This window comes from Ovis canadensis, chromosome 14 (genome assembly GCF_042477335.2).
Source record: "Ovis canadensis isolate MfBH-ARS-UI-01 breed Bighorn chromosome 14, ARS-UI_OviCan_v2, whole genome shotgun sequence".
NCBI lineage: Eukaryota > Metazoa > Chordata > Mammalia > Artiodactyla > Bovidae > Ovis > Ovis canadensis.
The window spans coordinates 34522132-34542939 of NC_091258.1; positions in this window are offsets into that span (position 1 = coordinate 34522132).

The window sequence follows — 20808 nt, forward strand, 5'->3', positions numbered from 1 at the left end:
AACCACTGATTTACATCCTCTCCCATGCATATTTTCTGTCTCATTTTATAGTTTTGCACTTAGTACACAGTATTTTTACAATACTAAGGAAAATCATTCGGGGGCTGTGGAATTTTATGATGACCTGCGGTTGTTTAAGTTGAGAAGATTCTTTCTAAAAATAACTTTTTATTTTGAAAGAGTTTAAAACTCACACAAAATCACAAAAATATTAAAGTGTATCTGGTCCTATCACTTCATGGGAAATAGATGGGGAAACAGTAGAAACAGTGTCGACTTTATTTGGGGGGGCTCCAAAATCACTGCAGATGGTGACTGCAGCCGTGAAATTAAAAGACGCTTACTCCTTGGAAGAAAAGTTATGACCAACTTAGATAGTATATAGAAAAGCAGAGACATTACTTTGCCGACTAAGGTCCGTCTAGTGAAGGCTATGGTTTTTCCTGTGGTCATGTATGGATGTGAGAGTTGGACTGTGAAGAAGGCTGAGCGCTGAAGAATTGATGCATTTGAATTGTGGTGTCGGAGAAGACTCTTGAGAGTCCCTTGGACTGCAAGGAGATCCAACCAGTCCATTGAGAAGGAGATCAGCCCTGGGATTTCTTTGGAAGGAATGATGCTAAAGCTGAAGCTCCAGTACTTTGGCCACCTCATGCGAAGAGTTGACTCATTGGAAAAGAGTCTGATGCTGGGAGGGATTGGGGGCAGGAGGAGCAGGGGACGACAGAGGATGAGATGGCTGGATGGCAGCATGGACTCGATGGACGTCAGTCTGAGTGAACTCCGGGAGTTGGTGATGACAGGTAGGCCTGGCGTGCTGCGATTCATGGGATCGCAAAGATTCGGACACGACTGAGCGACTGAACTGAACTGAACTGAACTGAACATACCCTCCACCCAGTTCCACCCAAAGGTTATATTTTGTATAACCGTAAATGTCGTCGAAACCAGGAAACTGACTTTGGTTGAAGTGACAATACTTTGACTCAGGTTGTACTGTTTATTTTTACACACAGTAGTTTTCAAGTACAGACGGTCCCCAACTTACAATGTTTCAACTTATAATTTTTTGACTTTACAATGTTGCAAAAGCAATACAAATTCAGTAAAAGCCGTACTTCAAATTTTGAATTTGGATCTTTTCCCAGGCTAGCCATATGTGGTACAATCTTCTCTTGTGAGGCTGGGCAGTGGCAGCAAGTCATAGCTCCCAGTCAGACATGCAGTCATGGTGGTAAACAAGTGATACGACGATTCTGTACCCAGACAACCACTTCCGCTTTCACTGTTAGTACAACATTCAATAAATTACATAAGACATTCAGCACTTTATTACAAAACAGACATCATATAAGAGGATTTCGCCCACCTGCAGGCTAATGTGTTTTGAGCACATATTCAGTAAGTTCAGTTCAGTTCAGTCGCTCAGTTGTGTCCAACTCTTCACGACCCCATGAGCTGCAGCATGCCAGGCCTCCCTGTCCATCATCATCTCCGGGAGTTCACCCAGACTCATGTCCGTTGAGTCAGTGATGCCATCCAGCCATCTCATCCTCGGTCGTCCCTTCTCCTCCTGCCCCCAATCCTTCCCAGCATCAGCGTCTTTTCAAATGAGTCAGCTCTTCACATCAGATGGCCAAAATATTGGCGTTTCAGCTTCAATATCAGTCCTTCCAAAGAACACCCAGGACTGATCTCCTTTAGGATAGACTGGTTGGATCTCCTTGGAGTCCAAGGGACTCTCAAGAGCCTTCTCCAACACCACAGTTCAAAAGCATCAATTCTTCGGCACTCAGCTTTCTTCACAGTCCAAATCTCATATCCATACATGACCACAGGAAAAATCATAGCCTTGACTAGACAAACCTTTGTTGGCAAAGTAATGTCTCTGCTTTTTAATATGCTGTCTAGGTTGGTCAAAACTTTCCTTCCAAGGAGTAAGCATCTTTTAATTTCATGGCTGCAATCACCATCTGCAGTGATTTGGGAGCCCAGAAAAACAAAGTCAGCCACTGTTTCCACTGTTTCCCCATCTATTTCCCATGAAGTGATGGGACCAGATGCCATGATCTTAGTTTTCTGAATGTTGAGCTGTAAGCTAACTTTTTCACTGTCCTCTTTCACTTTCATCAAGAGGCTCTTTAGTTCTTCTTCACTTTCTGCCATAAGGGTGGTGTCATCTGAATATCTGAGGTTATTGATATTTCTCCCGGCAATCTTGATTCCAGCTTGCGCTTCCTCCAGCACAGTGTTTCTCATGATATACTCTGCATAAAAGTTAAATAAGCAGGAAGGTCAGGTGGTCTGGTATTCCCATCTCTTTCAGAATTTTCCACAGTTATTGTGATCCACACAGTCAAAGGCTTTGACATAGTCAATAAAGCAGAAATAGATGTTTTTCTGGAACTCTCTTGCTTTTTCTATGATCTAGTGAATGTTGGCAATTTGATCTCTGGTTCCTCTTCCCTTTCTAAAACCAGCTTGAACATCTGGAAGTTCACGGTTCACATACTACTAAAGCCTGGCTTGGTAAGTTAGATGCATTAAATGCATTTCAACATGATATTTTCCACTTACAATGGGCTTGTTGGGATGTAACTCAGTTATAAGTCAAGAAAAATAGGTCTACAGGTAGTCTACAGAATATTTATAAATAAATTAACCAAACTTCGAGTTTTTAACTTTTAAACATTTGAGACATTTAACTCAGTATGTTAACTTGCTCGGCAAAAGCGCGTATAAAAGTTTAGTTTAGGTATCTGAAATTTAGAAAGCAGTATACAAAGCATGAACATCTAGTATATATTAAGCATTGAACTAGTAATCAGAGACACCAGTAGTGCCTTCATGCAGTTCACAGTCCAGGGGGAACTACAAACCAGCAAATGCCATTAGGGACAGAGCAAGAAATATTCTGTGGTGTTTCTTGGGAAATGCATGGGAACACAGAAGGAAAGACATCTAATGTGGGTTTAGAAAGTCATAGATGGTTTTATAGAGCAACGTGAAACCTGAAAATTACATAGGAGCCAGCCAGATACAAGAGAGGTGGGAGAGATGTTCGAGGCAAACTGTGCTAAGACCCAGAGGTGAGAAAGATCATGATCTACCTACAGGACAGATGGAAGTTTTGTCAGTGGAGCCTAGCGCAGGAGATGAGATATTAACCCCACAGGAGGGCAAAATCATCTATTAACCCCTTCGTTAAGGGTCACAAAGAGTTGGACTCGACTGAGCACACACACCCACACAAGTTACTGTATTAATATGCCTATACTAACCAATATTAGTGACATCCTTAGAGGTGATTTTTACCATGAAGTCTTCAATTACACTTTTTTCCCCCTGGGTTGACTTACTGTTGCTTGTTCTTCTCAGTTTTGTTAATTGTTCCTATTGTTTGGGTTTGGGTTTTGTTCTTTCTTTTTTCATTAATTTCAGTTTGGAAGTCATCTTGGGCACAACTGGGTAGATGGAAACTGAAGTCTGTAGATAGGTGTGTTGATTGTCTGTGGAGTGGATACAAAGATGAATAAGGAAAGGGACTTGCCTTTGAAAAAGCAATTAGCCTAGAGGGATAATGGAAATGGCTCTTGCAGTAGCACAGATAGTTCAGTACTATGCAAATAGTGGGGAGGATGTCAATCAAACAGTACACACAGCCTCCTCCGCCACATCGAGCCTCAGGTATGTTCTGTTTAACTTCAAGAGTGACTAAAACATATTTGAATTAATTGTCAGTATTTGAAAATTAGGAACTTCTTCAAAATCTGTATTTCAGTCTTTTCTTGAAAAATAGAAAGTTTTTGCCGCACTGGACCTGTCTATCACTCCATACCACGGTAGCTGGCCAGAGTTGCTGGGTAACTACTGCGCATGCGTCACCAGGACTTCCGCCTCCACTCTGCCCCGCTGCTTTACTCCCCACTTCCATCACTTATTTGTGTCATTTTGCCAGGCCCCCATAGAGAGTGAGGCTAATCACCCATAGTGTAAATGCACAGGAAAATTTCATGAAGGCTATGCCCCATACCTCGATAGAGATTACCTATGAGAAGGGTCATGGAGTGGAGAGACATTCTACTTTCCAATTTTACATCTGGATTTTTGAAGATTTTAGAACAAGAATGTTTTATTACTATAACGTTACAAATCAGTGTTTATTAAGAAGTTATAATCATGTGTGTAGAAAACTAAAAATACCATAAGAGCAGAATAAATGGATTATTAGAGATTCTTAGAAGGGAGAGAAATTATCTTCAACTGAGAAACCCAGATAGCATATTGAAAAGCAGAGACATTACTTTGCCAACAAAGATCCATCTAGTCAAGGCTATGGTTTCTCCTGTGGTCATGTATGGATGTGAGAGCTGGACTGTGAAGAAAGCTGAGCACCAAAGACTTGATGCTTTTGAACTGTGGTGTTGGAGAAGACTCTTGAGAGTCACTTGGACTGCAAGGAGATTCAACCAGTCCATTCTAAAGATCAGCCCTGGGTGTTCTTTGGAAGGACTGATGCTAAAGCTGAAACTCCAGTACTTTGGCCACCTCATGCGAAGAGTTGACTCATTGGAAAAGACTCTGATGCTGGGAGGGATTGGGGGCAGGAGGAGAAGGGGACGACAGAGGATGAGATGGTTGGATGGCATCACCGACTCGATATACGTGAGTCTGAGTGAACTCTGGGAGTTGGTGATGGACAGGGAGGCCTGGTGTGCTGCAATTCATGGGGTTGCAAAGAGTCAGACACAACTGAGCGACTGAACTGAACTGAGAAAATTCTCCAGGACTAAGTTGTGAGATTATGCTAGAATCTCAACTTGGTTCATTATTTGACATTTAGCAGGATGCTAAATGACAGATGCTATATGAGAAAAGTGTTAGTTGCTCAGTCATGTCTGACTCTTGGGATCCCATGGACTGTAGCCTGCCAAGACGCCTGTGTCCATGGAATTCTCCAGGCAAGAATACTGGAGTGGATAGCCATTCCCTTCTCCAGAGGATCTTCCTGACCCAGGGATCAAACCTGGGTCTCCCACATTGCAGGCAGATTCTTTAATGTCTGAGCCACCAGCAGCAATGTATTTTCAGTGAGTAGATTCCAGAACACATGTCATGGCAAAACAGCCAAGTTGGAAGGTCAAATAGGACTAGAATAGGTGAACCCTTGGACATAGTAGGTGACATTGAAGAAAAAAATCTGCCGTAGACTAGTCTGTTGTTCTCTTTTTGCTTTTGTTAGTACAAAAATCAGCAAGACAAGGATTCATATCTATTTAAGATGAGAATGTCTGGGCTGGTTGGGCTTTTGCCTGTCCCATACAGAGACACAAAAAAGCATGATCATGAGTTGGGCAAACCCCAGAAAAAACCTTATTCTTCTCGATCCTAAGGACAAGGGTATGTTCAAATCAATAAACACTATTTAAGCAGATCAATCAGGCAGAAATAATGGTCCTGGTAATTTTGATCTCCTCAGCTTATTCTCTGAGCTCCCTAAAAGAATTCTTCAATCAAATTTTATTTTTCAGTTTCCATTAAAACCTAAAATAAGAGAATCCCAAGCATGTTTCCAAAGTCTACAGAAAGCAATGAAAATAAACTTAATTGTCAGCTGGAATACAACAAATAAAAAGAAATCATTCTTCCTCTCACTGAGTTTTCAGGAAAGAGGTAACACAAAAATCACAGTTTTTAAATCCATAAGGAAATGCAATTATTTGCCTATACTTCCAATTTATGGCTATGCAGACAACCCAGTTTTACTATGAAGATTTTTAAAATAATCCCCTTCATCTTAAAAGAAGTTTGGATGAGATGAATCTGTTAGTCCTCCTAGCTCTGGGAGCCTATGCTTTATGACAGTAAATTCTCTCCAACAGCTGTTGTTTTTTAAATAACTAATTAGCACTACCATGGCTGGCTACTAAAGTTAATTGGGGGGAAAAAAGTCTAGCAATGAATTATTTCAACCCATGTGGTGATTTCTTTATTACGGGTTATCTCTAAATTTCTAATGTGATTGTTTTATTATAAAAATAATGACAATATCCATTAAATACTGAGTGTTTTTATGTGCCAGACGCTTAACTGGTGGTGTCTTTTTTTAATCTTGACATCAATCTATTAAGTAGAATTTAATGTCCCCCATTTTATATATTAGAAAACTAAGGCTCCAAGGGTTAAATACCTTCCCAAGGTCTCAGAGATAAGCAATGATGGAGCCAGGACTCAAATCCAAATTGATTTTCTGCCAAAACTTTTGTTCTTATTTGTTCCACCACACAGTGTCCAGATTTAAAGATAAGCTGTTTTTTAATCAGAAGAAGCCAAATTTAATCCATCCCTTTGATTGACTGATTTAGTGATAGACCATATAGTCTCTATTAATAAGACTCCAATAAGGAAATAGCCAATTTTTCCTATCATTGTTCATTCTTCACATTTTAAGATAGATTTATATTTCTCTGTGGTTATAATGCTCATGTAAAAAGAATCAGAGAGCTATAATTATTTTCATTGTCTCAAACATGATCTACACTTTAAAGAAGATTCTTAGAAATAAGTATCGTAGGCCTCCCACCCACTCCCAAACATAGCTTTATTACTCAACCATCTGCATAGTTCCTTTGACAAACAGTATGTCACTTTCATACTTAATAGCTGAGTAGGATTGATATGATACCAAACAAATGCCTTTCTGTTCAAGAGAATCTATACTTGAGAAAACATGTTTCCCCCAGGAAGCCTCCATTTATCCATCAGGATGAATCATGAAGATGGGTGACAAAGGCAATTCCCCAAAGAGAGGATTTGCTCACGTGCTTTGATTGGTTGGGCTTTTGGCTCTGAAAAGTACACCTGCAAGTTAAGCATGTGAATTATCTTCTCAATGTCTTTTCAGTTTTGTTCATTTCAGTGGGAGAAGAGTAAGGCAGTGTTTAGACCCAAAGTGCTTTCCAAATGGAACACGCAAGTTGGATCTAAACATTTACTAAGACATACTCTGAGTCCAGTCATATTATTTTAAACAGAAACATCATTTGGCCAGAAATGACTTTAGGACAGAGCCGATTCCAACATTCACAGTGGCTACAAAAAAGATTCTGTTTTGGCCAGCAAAGACTTCCAAAAACACATTGCTAGCCATCCATGGAAAAGGAGTGAGTGCCCCCTGGTGAAAATGTGGGAAATGTTTCCATATGTTATTTTTGGCTGGCAAGAAGGTGCAGATGTCTTCACAATAAAAATATACTCCCTAGGAGTGCTCGTCTCCTTGAGAAGAGTTGGCACAGTTTGGAGCACTGGATCCACAGTGTGGCAGAGACACTCAAAGAGGGGAAGACTGTCAAAGCCATCGCTGAGACACAGCCACAGGGCAGGCGCCCAAGTTACACAAGCTGGGGACCATGGGCAGCTCTTGGTGCATTTTCTCCTATCCCTGTTGGAAGGTCTCTTTTCCCCACCCTCTCCAAACCCATTCTCCACTCATCTCCACGCTGCTCTGTGTCCTGGAAGCTGACCTTTAGAGAGTCTATAAACCCTATGTCCTATTTCTGTGGTTTCTAGTTGGATTCAACCAAGGGAAGACACCACCAGGTGATCAGAGGGTGGGAGGATAGGGACACAGGACCTCCCTCTTTGTCAGTACAGGCTGGGAGGGATTATGTCCCTCAACCTAAATCTCAGCTCTCTAATGTACCTTTCCCATTCCAGGCTCTGGTGAACCTCCCCTTCCAGAGTCCCTTCAGACTTACAGTTGCTCCTTCCTGTCACTGGCTTGGGGCACTTCACCTTTCTTTATTGTTTTCCCTTAATCCTGCCCACACATTTGTATAAAGTCCGTGTGGTAAACATATCCTCTTAGCCCTTGTGATTGTGTCATCACTTATCCTCATGTCCTCTGACACAGTACTTTGCATTTGTTTCAAATTTTCCATAATAGGCTTCTATCACAATGCAACTACAGGAATGCCTAAGGTTACTGGTTGTCCCCATTACACCAGTTCTGACCACTTGGACTAGGGTGAGGTCAGAAGAATCAGAAGATGGGGCCTTTGTTTTCAGGGTCTTGCCCCACCATCCTATTCTCCAGGGGTTAAATTAAGCCAACTGCCACTCTCTCATTCCAACTGCTGGCTTCCACTGCTTCTCTACATTTTGAAAAGGAAAAAGAAAGACTGTTTACATTCAGCCTTCCGCTATCTCACTAGGAGGCAAGGAGAACATGGTGTACTGTCAGGAGGGATCTAGACAATTAAGCAAACAGTGGACTGGTTCTGTGGGTCTGGAGTTGGCCAGACTGGGCGCTCTGCAAACTGCAGGAACAGAAGGGCAGCACATTGAGTTAGCTTCCAGGGTATCCAGCCCAGAGGTTTTTAGACAAAAGCAAACAGGCATGGTTAGACCTTGCTAGTCAGACCTGTGCTCCAAAGATCCATACTTCCTTTGTTATTCTACTATGAAACTGTCATCCAAGATCTTGCCTAAATATACTTTATTGATGCTGTGAATGGCAATGATAAAGATGGGAGTATGGACTTTGGCCCTAAACCTGGAGTCAACTCCCAGATCCACTCCCCTCTTGCTGTGTGATAAAGGACAAATTTTACTTACTTTACTTCTGAGACTAACTGTCCTCAACCATCAAGTGGGATGACAGCACTTTTAGAATAGTGTGGTATTAAGGGTAAATGGCCCTGCAGAAGGGAATGGCAACCCACTCTAGTATTCTTGCCTGGAGAATCCCATGGACAGAGGAGCCTGGCGGTCTACAGTCCATGGGATCGCAAAGAGTCAGACACAACTGAGCGACTAACACACAAGGGTAAATGGGGGCTTCCCAGGTGGCTCAGTGGGTAAAGAACCTGCCTGCAATGCAGGAGACGCTGGAGATATGGGTTCAATTCCTGGGTCGGAAAAATCCCCTGGAGGAGGGCATGGCAACCCACTCCAGTATTCTTGCATGGAGAATCCCATGATCAGAGGAGCCTATGGGCTACAGTCCATAAGTCGCAAAGAGTCGGACACAACTGAAGTGACTGAGCATTACAGAGCACAGCTCAAGGGTAAATGAGGGCTTACCAGGTAGTGCTAGTGTAAAGAACCCGTCTGCCAAGGCAGGAGACATAAGAGACATGGGTTCAATCCCTGGGTCAGGAAGATTTCCTGGGGGAGGACATGGCAACCTGCTCCAGTATTCTTGCTTGGAGAATCCCCTGAACAGAGGAGTCTGAGGGGCTGCAGTCCATGGGGGCTCAAAAAGTCAGACACAACTGAATCGACTTAGCACACACACAAGGGTAAATGAAATCATGGAGTCAAAGTACACCGTCCCAGACACAGAGCCAGAACTCCAAGACGTGATTTTGCTTCCTCCCTTTTACTTCCCAAAGTATTGTAGGGTTCCATATCCTCACTGAAATTCAACAATTAGAACATCATAAAGAAAACTGCTTAGAGCTAACATAAAGATGGAATTGTTCTGCATCAAGAAAATTTCTCCTTGCTTCCTTTCACATCTGCTCAGGACTGACATACTAGGAACCATAAAATGAATGAAAAGAGTTAAATATTGAAGGCTTATTATACAACAGGCACAACACTAAGACTTTTAAAAATGTTATGTTTATCAAAAATATAAATGCACGTATTTAAGGAGTTAAAATAATTCATGATAATATACTGTGTGATGCAGGGAACTCTACTCAATATACTGTGGTGACATAAATGGGAAGGAAATCAGAAAGAGAGGGGATATATGTATATGTAGAGCTGATTCACTTTGCTGTACAATAAAAACTAACACAACATTGTAAAGCAACTATACACCAATTAAAAATTTTTAATTAAAAAAAAACACAAAATTTAAAATATAGATCCTGTGGATCCCCTCTGCCTCTCCCTCTTTTGGATGGGACAGATAAATAAAAATTGTTTAAACACTGCTTATCAAAAACATCCTTATGGGATTTCCCTGGTGGTCTAGTGGTTAAGACTTCGCCTTTCAATGCAGGGAGTATGGGTTCTATCCCTGGTCAGGGAACTAAGATCCCGCATGACTCATGGCCAAAAAACAAAAACATGAAGCAGAAGCAATATTGTGACAAATTCAGTAAAGACTTTTTAAAAGATCCATGTCAAAAAAATCTTTAAAAATCCTTACTCTATGCTCATACTTGATTTCACTACATATGGAATTCCAAGTGGGAGTAATTTTTTTTCAAATTCTGAAAGCATTTCTCCATCATCTTCCAATATCCACTGCGGCTGTTGAGAAGTGTGAAACCATTCTGATTCCTGGTCCTTTTGTGTGTGGCTAGTTTTTCCTCTCCCTCTTTTTTGAGATCTGTGGATCTGGTGTCAATCATTTTCCGTCCACTGTGCTGATATCTCAGTGGCCCTCCCTACCTAGGAATTCACCCTTCACTTCTGAGAAATGTTCAGTTGTCTGTCCCTCCATGTTCTCCTTTTGGAACCCCTAAGATCTTATACTTTCTGGGCTGGTTCTCTAAAATGTCTTCCTCTCTATCATTTCATCTGTTTACTCAGCTTTCCAGGATATATTCTTCATTTCATCTTCTCCCTGGCTTAATCCTCAATCTCTTCTGTGGAATATCTCATTTCTGTTCTCACTTGGAATTATTGAGAGTTCTATTTTATTTTCTAAATGTTCCTTTTTAAAGCATCCTGTTCTTGCTTTATGCATACAATGGTAAAAGGATTTTTTTTTTCTTAATTTCTTTTCCCTGCATGGGCTCCATTTTTTCCCAGATTGTCTTGTTGTTATTGATTTTTTTGTTGCTCATTTTTATTTCTGTATTTCAATGTTTAAGCTTTCTCTTATGTCTGGTAGTCCAGTTATATGTTGTATTTGAGAGTACGGAGGTAGGAATTCTCTAACAGTCCAGCGATTAGGACTCCAAGTTTTCACTGGGGTGGCCCAGGTTCACTCCATGGTGGGAGAACTAAGGTACCCAAGCCATGCAGAGTGTCGGGGGAAAAAAAAAAAGGAGTGCGGAGAGAAAACACAATTATAAGCTCTGATTGAAGATACTGACCATGCACTGGACTCGGTGATCTTGCTGGACCATTCCCTTGAAAAACATCCACGAAGTAGATCAAATTCTCCAGATAAGACTGACCACCTCCTAGGAAGGAAAAAAGCCAGAATGTCACTTCCGGAAACGGAGCGAAGGAAGAGAGGGAGGCCTTAGCGGCCAGAATGCATTGGCTCACTTAAATGCCTTGTTCACTTAAAAAGGGGACTCTGATGCCCTGCTTTACTCCACCCGTGATCCTAAGGCTTTGTGTCTGTGGCTTCAATCATGTTGATTTTTAGCGTTCCACGCCACAGACTTGCGATTCCGTTTTCTGAAGTGTGCTAAGTTGCACACTATCCTATTAGCCTCTAAAAACCATTCATGTATTCAAAACAAAACACCTTATTTAGGGCTTCCCTGGCGGCTCAGTGGTAAAGAATCTGTCTGCCAATGCAGGGAATATGGGTTCAATCTGTGCTCCGGGAAGATCCCACGTGCCAGAGGGCACCTGCCTAAGCCTATGCGCCGCAGCTACCGAGCCTGTGCTCTAGGGCCTGCGTGCTGTAACGACTGAAGCCCGCTTGCCTACAGCCTGGGCTCTGCAACAGGAGAAGCCCTGGCAATGAGAAGCTCCTGCACCCCGATGACCAGCAGCTCCCACTCGCCGCAACCAGAGAAAGCCCGCAGGCAGCAACAAGAACCCAGCACAGCCATAAATAAATGAATGAATAAATAAATCTTAAAAAAAAAAAAACCATCTTATTTAGTGATGTTTCTGGAGAGAATGAAAGCAAATGAGTAAAATCCACGGATTCCAAATGTTTTCTTTACTCAGATGTTCCAAGAAGCACTTTATGTATATTACTTGATTTTCTCCTCACAATCCCCCTCTAAGGAAAGTACAGTTGTTATCCCCATTTCACAGAGGTGGAAACCAAAGCTTAGAGGGGTTAATTTACCCAAGGACGCACAACCAATACAAGGTATAACTCGGATTTAAAATTTGCTCTGACTCCAGACCCTCATTTCTTGTTCTTGTTGTTGTGTGTGTGTGTGTGTGTTATGTTTTGGCTTTTTGGCTGAGAGACATGTGAGATCTTAGTTCCCAGACCTGGAGAAGTCCTAACCACTGGCCTGCAGCCTCATTTTCATCCACACCGGGCTCCTCTGTCCATAGGATTTCCCAGGCAAGAATACTGGAATGAGTTGCCACTTCCTCCTCCAAGGGACCTTCCTGACCCAGGGTTCGAACCTTCATCTCCTGCATTTCCTGCATTGGCAGGCACATTCTTTACTACTGAGCCACCTAGGAAGTTGTACAGCAATCACAGATCTAAGAAGAAAAATATATGGTTGTGACTCTAGACTCTAATCTAAAGTCCCCTGTGGTGAGCTTCCCTGGTGGCTCAGTTGGTAAAGAATCCACCTGCAATGCGGGAGACCTGGGTTTGATCCCTGGGTTGGAAAGATCCCCTGGAGAAGGGAAAGGCTACCCACTCCAGTATTCTGGCCTGGAGAATTCCATGGACTGTATAGTCTGTAGGGTTGCAAAGAGTCGGACACAACTGAGTGACTTTCACACTCACAGACTCACGTGGTGAGCAGACATTATTAGAAAACTTGACTAGATTTGAATTAAAATGCATTACACAAGTATTTGTACTCTGACATTTTGGGTTTAGTTAAACAATTGTTTGAAAGTTTGGATTTCAACTGGCAACTTATTGGATTGTAATATACTGAGTAACATTCTAAATAAAATGCTGTTGAGTGAATGAAAAAGACTGAAATCTGAGCTCTTTCAGTGAATATTTTGATCGAAGTCAATAATTTCATCAGAGGTACTTCAGCTGGTAAAATAAGGTAGATCTAATATTCAAACTTTTTATCATGTGAGCATACAAAATTAAATTTTCTCTCTCAGCTCCTGATCATTGCTTTTCATCAACTGTTTGAGGGAGTAAGAGAGACTCATAATGCTTTCTTCCATGAGGAGGAATCTGCTTTAGCATAAGACTCCTGGCCTGCCTCTGCCCCATCACCCATGCCAGATGAGAGAAAGTGAAGAGAAGAGACTGAAAATGCATGGTTCCCTCTCTTTCTCTCTCTTTCCTTTTCATAGGCTGATTGTCCACGAGAAGCATCTTCCCTCCTTGTTCTAAGGTCCAGGGCTGCCTGTAACTAGTGTGTATGGATTCATCAGGGTTCCAACCAGAAAGAGATTTATTACAAGGAACTGGCTTATGAAATTGTGAGAGCTGGCTAGTGTGCTAAGTCACTTCAGTTATGTCCAACTCCTTGCGACCCCATGGACTGTAGCCCATGAGGCTCCTCTGTCCATGGGATTTCCCAGGCAAGAATACTAGAGTGGGTTGCCATTTCCTTCTCCAGAGGATCTTCCCTACCCAGAAACTGAACCCACATCTCTAATGTTTCCTGCATTGGCAGGTGGGTTCATTAGCACCATTAGCACCATAAGGAGCATAAGGAACACCTGGGCATGCCAGAAACTCTGGTGCAGAAGCTGATGCTGTCATCCACAGACTTAATTCGTCCTTCCTCAAGGAAACCTATTTTGCTCTTAAAGACTTTCAACTGATTAGTTCAGTTTATCCAGGATAATCTCCTTTATATAAAGTGCACTGATACAGATGTTGGTCACATCTGCAAAATACCTTCACATCAACACCTAGACTGGTGTTTGACTGAGTAGCCAAGGGGATATATAAAACTGACTAGACAGAGGAACCTGGTGGATTGCAGTCCATGGGGTCGCAAAGAGTCTGGCACGACTGAGCGACTAACACACATAACACACACATGAGAATAGTAAGTTCATTGTTGACTTAGACCTGTCACATTCTCAGACACCAGCTTTCCTTCACACATAGTTCAAGAAATGGTTATTTGAATAAACGCATGAATGAATGATTTTCTCTATCTGCTTACCCTTCTCAATATTTTTGGAACTCAGGATGCAAAATGGTTACAATCCATTGTAGCCTCTCAAATTCACCTCACCCTTCCCCCACTTCCTAGGCTGAGTCCAGTCGGTTTGAGGAGCAACAGTGGCCAAGGAAGTCAACAGCAGAGAAGAAATGTCGCAGGGGCCAAAGAGGGGTCCCCATGGCGTTGCCTGCAGCCGAAAACACTGTGGGAGTACCCAGTTTAGGGCTTTGAGCAAATCCAAAGCAAGTTTCCCTCAACCTCAGATTGGAACAGGAAAGCAATTCAGTGTTTCTCATGATCCCCAATGGGATGCAGAAGTAGCTGATGAAGATTAAAGCTAGAAAGGCTTGGCTTCCAGAAGTGAAGGACAACACAGAAGCTTGGATCAAGGACCCAGGCCAGAAAATTGGTTAGACAGATCATTGTTGGAAAAGTCTACCCCCAGTAACTTTAATTATTAAAAATGGCTTCCAAACCCAAGTGTCCATTGATAGATGAGTGGATAAAGAATATGGCACCATCTCAGCAAATGCCAGCAGGGTGATTTGCAGGCCCAGGAGACTCACTATCCATCTTCTACAAAACTGTAACATGAGTTACAGAAACTAGGTATAGCCCAGGAAAATCACGCAGAGTCGAGTGGAATGGACCCTGAATTATTTTTTGCACCATATTCCTCCATCCCTCTCAGGATAGAAGCTCAATAGGCAAATTATGTTGGATTATGGAAAAATAGTTTTACCTTTCCCACCATATCAGAATTTGTGGACAAATATTCATGTCTGGCTACACAAAGAGACTGAGGACTGCAAGCATTTTAATCTCAAAGCCTAGCTTCTTTCTTTCCACCCTTTCTTTCCCTCTTTTTCTGTTTCCTTCCTTCTTCCTCTTTTACTTTTTCTGTGAAATAAACACTTTTAGATCTTTCATTATTTTGTGTTGTTGTTGTTTAGTTGCTAAGTCACATCTGGCTGTGGGTTTCCACACCTGTAGCCTGCCAGGCTTCTCTGTCCATGGGATTCCTTAGGTAAGAACACTGGAGTGGGTTGCGATTTTCTTCTCCAGGGGATCTTCCCAACCCAGGGATCAAACCCAGGTCTATTGCACTGGCAGGTGAATTCTTTACCACTGAGCCTCCAGGGAAGCCCTTCATCATTTCACAGCTGAAAGTGTGACCTGGAGTGTCCAGGATCTTCTTAAGAACGGAAGAGACAGTAATGCCCGTTATTGGAACAGAAAAAAAATGCTATTACCACCAAAAAACTGTGCAATTACAGGAGAGGATAGGCATGTTAACTAACCTTATAGTGTTAATCATTTTGTGATGTAAATGTGCCTCAAATCCTCACATTGTACACCTTAAACTTACACAATGTTATATGTCAATTATATCTCAATAAAGCTGGAAAAAATGAAATGAGTCAATGAGTTCAACAAACTATAGCCTTGCCTCATGTGCATCTCCCCATCTATATGTTATACTTCCATAAAAAGTTCAAAATATATACCCTATAGATTATCTACTGGGTTGGAGTTGTTGAAAGTGGAACATACCTTTCATGGCAATGCAGGTATACATGGTTATGTATGGATTCAGACTCTCTGAAAAGGAATTCCCCAAGTGTAGCTTTAAATTATTTTACTGACTTCTGTTAGTTCTCAGTTCTGGCAAGGGTGGCCTGAAAATTTAGATTATAATTTTCCTGGGGTTGAGCTACTAAATATGAGGCCTAACCAGAAATAAAGATCATCTTTCTATCTGTGAATGCTGTCTGCAATATCTCTGACAAATACTTAAATCACTCAATAGCCATTTATTAGGTATTTACTATACCTAGAGTTCCATTCCAGTCCCCAGGGGATACAGTGGTGAGGAAGATGGGCACTCTGGCTGCTCTCAGGGAACTTATGTTCTAGTGTGTTCAGTCTCTAAGTCGTTTCCAACTTTTTGCAACCCCATGGACTGCAGCATGCCAGGCTCACCTGTCCTTCACTGTCTCCCAGAGTCTGCTCAAATTCATGTCCATTGAGACAGTGATGCCATCCAACTGTCTCATTCTCCATTGCCCCTTTGTCCTCCTACCCTCAATTTTTCCCAGCATCATGGTCTTTTCCAATGAGTTGGCTCTTTGCATCATGTGGCCAAATTATTGGAGCTTCAGCATCAGTCCTTCCAATGAATATTCAGGATGGATTTCCTTTAGGATTGACTGGTTTGATCTCCTTGCAGTCCAAGGAGATCAAAAGCATTAATTCTTGGGTACTCAGCCTTTCTTATGGTCCAACTATCAGGTCCATACATGACTGCTGGAAAATTGATTAGACAGATCATTGTTGGAAAAGTCTACCCCCAGTAACTTTAATTATTAAAAATGGCTTCCAAACCCAGTGTCCATCGACAGATGAATGGATAAAGAATATGTGGTATATATACATAATGAAATGTTCAGTTCAGGTCAGTCGCTCAGTCGTGTCCGACTCTTTGCGACCCCATGAATCACAGCACGCCAGGCCTCCCTGTCCATCACCAACTCCCAGAGTTTACTCAAACTCGTGTCCATCGAGTCAGTGATGCCATCCAGCCATCTCATCCTCAGTCATCCCCTTCTCCTCCTGCCCCCAATCCCTCCCAGCATCAAAGTCTTTTCCAATGAGTTCACTCTTCGCATGAGGTGGCCAAAGTACTGGAGTTTCAGCTTTAGCATCATTCCTTCCAAAGAACACCCAGGACTGATCTCCTTTAGAATGGACTGGTTGGATCTCCTTGGAGTCTAAGGGACTCTCAAGAGTCTTCTCCAACACCACAGTTCAAAAGCATCAATTCTTCAGTGCCCAGCTTTCTTCACAGTGCACCTCTCACATCCATACATGACCACCGGAAAAACCATACCCTTGACTAGACGGACTTTTGTTGGACCTTTGTAATGTCTCTGCTTTTGAACATGCTATCTAGGTTGGTCATAACTTTTCTTCCAAGGAGTAAGCATCATTTAATTTCATGGCTGCAATTACCATCTGCAGTGATTTTGGAGCTCAAAAAAATAAAGCCTGACACTGTTTCCACTGTTTCCCCATCTATTTCCCATGAAGTGATGGGACCTGATGCCATGATCTTCGTTTTCTGAATGTTGAGCTTTAAGCCAACTTTTTCACTCTCCTCCTACTCAGCCATAAAAAAAGAATTAAATAATGCCATTTGCAGCAACATGAATGGACCAAGAGATTATCATACTAACTGAAGTAAGTCAGTCGGAGAAAGATAAATATATGATTTTGCTCATTTTGTGGAATCTTTTTTTAAAATGGTACAAATGAACTTATTTACAAAGCAGAATCAGACTCAGACATAGAGAACAAATTTACTGCTACCAAAAGGAAAGGGGTGGGGGGGATAAATTAGGAGCTTGGAATTAAAATATACACACTGTTATGAATAATATAGATAATCAACAGGACCTACTGTGTAGCACAGGGAGTTCTATTCAATGTCTCTTAATAACCTATAATGGAAGAGAATGTAAGAAAAAGAATATATATGTATATGACATGTATATACAACTGAATCACTTTGCTGTACACCTGATACTAACACAACACTGTAAACCAACTATATTTCAATAAATTTTTTTTTAAAGAGATGGCTTCCAAAGTCTCTATCCCCATGGAATTCACCCAATGTCATCTACGAAGGAGCAGAACAGACTTGCAGGTCTCCTGAGCCTCCTTTCCTCTGGACTCAGCAGTCTTGGTCCCTTCCCCCTTAATCATGTTTGATACCACTTCACTTACCCCACTTTCCAGTCACCCTCTGGGGACACACTCCAGATTGGCAAGATACTGATTAAAGTACTAGACTCAGAAGCAGATACTAATAACAATATTCTAGGTGAGACTTGACCTAGAGCAAGGTTTCTCAACCTTACACAACTGACATTTGGGACAGGATAATTCTTCGTGTTGGAGGCTGTCCTGTGCACGGTATAACGTGAAGCAGCATCCCTGGTTTCTAGCTGTGACAATTAAAGACGTCTTTAGACATTGCCAGTGTCCGGGGGCAGACAGAACGGCGCCGAGTTAAAAACCACTCACCTAGAAACAACACGATGGCCAGGGTTTTCTGTCTGGACTCTCTACATCTACCCTTAAGCCTCCAAATTGTCAACTTTACATGGAGTTCTCAGGCAATAACTACAAGTTTTATCTTGCTTGCCCTAAACTACATCACCCAAAATAATTACATACACACATACAATAAAGTAGAATAAAAAGACAACTGCCCAGAAAAATGCAAAAGTGGCACTGCGACCCCCAAAGAAGAAACTCTGTCTCTCTCTTTGCTCCAATAAAATAAATTTAGTAGTTTTATTTTTACATACATGTCTCTTTCAGGAGAGAACTGTCAGAGTAGAATTAAACAGGCAAAATTTGAGGCTCTGTGACCAGATGAAAGAGACCCCAGGTCCAGAAACAAAGTTTATGTAAATTTAATTTCCCACCAACCCCATCCCCCACCCCATTATGCCAGGGACGTGTTGAGGGAAGTTTATGGGAATGATAGAACTCCAGCAGACTGTCAGATTCTTAGCACTCTCAAGAGTTGTCCCAGTCAAAATCAAAAATCTGTTCCTCATCGTGTGCTTAATAAACAGAACTTATTCTTGACTGAATGAATAAAGTCTGGTGTGTACAAAGCAGGTTAGGTGGGCAGTGCACTTTTACCCTAGAACTGAAGGAGAATCGCAATCAGGCTGAATTTAGTTTAGCTGGTACACTTTTGAAATGGGCAATAGACTGGATCCTGGTTACTTTATAAGCCATTGAAGTTCCAGTTTGTGACTAATGTTAGTTTAACACTTCTCTGTCGGGACAGACTAGAATTCTCTTTCTGGAATGAGATCAGCTTGCCACCAAATCACACTTTGGGAATAGGCAGTGTAAACCCTTAGTGAGGTTAGAAGGTAACCCTTAGAAGGTAAACAAAGTGATCTATTCTCTTTTTTTCTTCTTTTTCCTGTCTGTAACAAATGCACTTTGAGTGATCCTTCTGAAGAGATGTGGGGAGGGTGGGCAGAGACAGTAGACACATTATTTTGTGTTTGGTGTGCATAACTGGAGGAATTCCTTCAGGCCTGGGGTAGGAAGCAGGAGAGTGAAAGGCCAATGGTTGATTCCTTTGTTTGGTTTTTATTGTGCATGACTAAATGTATTAGACATGTTGGATCACAGAGAATATGCATCTGTGAATCATGGCCCTGTTGAATTTGTATGTGTTTTGCCTGCTAATATCAGCTGGCCTTTCCAGCTACAAAAGGCCTCCCTATTAACATGATATCTGAATTACCTTAATAAAATTAGAGTCAGAACGTGCCATGTGAGTCTTCTGCAAAAAACAAAGATATTTCCCAATGCCATATATATATGTATATATATATATATATATATATATATATATATATATATATACTGATTTTCTGTGATTCATGTTTTCTTCAAAATAGGAAAAGATGAAGGATGATGTGGAAGTAGCCAGCATTGCACAGAATAAGGAATGATGGACATAATAGGTTTTAGAAACAATTCTTTATAGCCTCTAACAAACTCCAAGTAAATGCACATTTTTTAATGTAATCTTTCCAACAAAAAAACCATTAAACCTCTACTATATGAACGGAGTTTGGCTTAGCTAGATCATGTGCCATTTAGTCGATGGAAAACTACCGATTCAAAGGACAGACACTTCTGTAAATAGATGGGTGGGTTTTTATTCTTTTGCGGATGGAGAAGTAATAAAGTATTGCACCGGGCTCCTACCAGACACCAGGGGGAGAAAGCTGAATGTCCTAAGGTTTTCATCAGCTTTATTGTCATTCCTTGGAAGAAGAAAAATGAGATTTACTTAATCGCAGAAGTATGACAAATTTCTTTCTTTGAATCTCAGAATGTTTTTCAGTGAAGATTTTCAATTGAGAGAGATTATTATTTAGGGGGGAAATCCTTGAAAATGTCTTTGCTCCCTGTTTTAAAATCCCTCACCAAGAAGATTACTGCCAGCTTTATTGCAATGTCACAAAGCCAGGTGCTTTGTGTGTAAAACAAAGGTAGCGGGGTGTTTGGAAAGAACTCGGACCAAGGGTAAGGGGTCTGTGTTCCTGGCCCTCCCTCTACTGTATGACCTTAAATAAGTCACTGTCTTTCTCTATGTCTTGGTTTCCCCACTTGCACAAAAGGAGGGCTTTGAGCTAGATTATCTTCAAGGCCCCAGCAGCTCAAAGAAACCTCAAGATTAACTGTGTTCCTGCCTGCCAGCCAGATATCACTCTGAACAAACGCTGTCACTCTGCATAATGGCTGTGTTTCCCCAGACACATCATGGAAGATATTTTCTACCTGAAGTCACAATTTCACCACTTACCTACCCCAATATCATTTAAGGTCTCCTTCTTCTGCTTTGAAGTTCAAAGAAAGAGAGGACTCTGCTTAATGACAATGGCCCCTTTGAAATGTTCCCTCTGCAGCTGCAAGCTGGCAGATCCTGCACTGTACAAAGGCAAGGAGGTTATTGTGATGCAGATGTGCTCCAAGCTGCGTCGGCAGCAAGAACATTTCCATGGGTCTTTACTGTATTTCTTCTATTATTCATAGAACACAATGTAAATGAAGCCATAAATTTCACCCCCCCCCACACTAGATGTAGAAAGAAGATAATGGAAATTGTGAATTATGAATGAATCACTGTTATTGTAATTCCTTAAGGATTCTGATGGAGATGATTAAATTCTCGCAAAGACACCGATTCGAAACTTTTATGCCGGAGTAC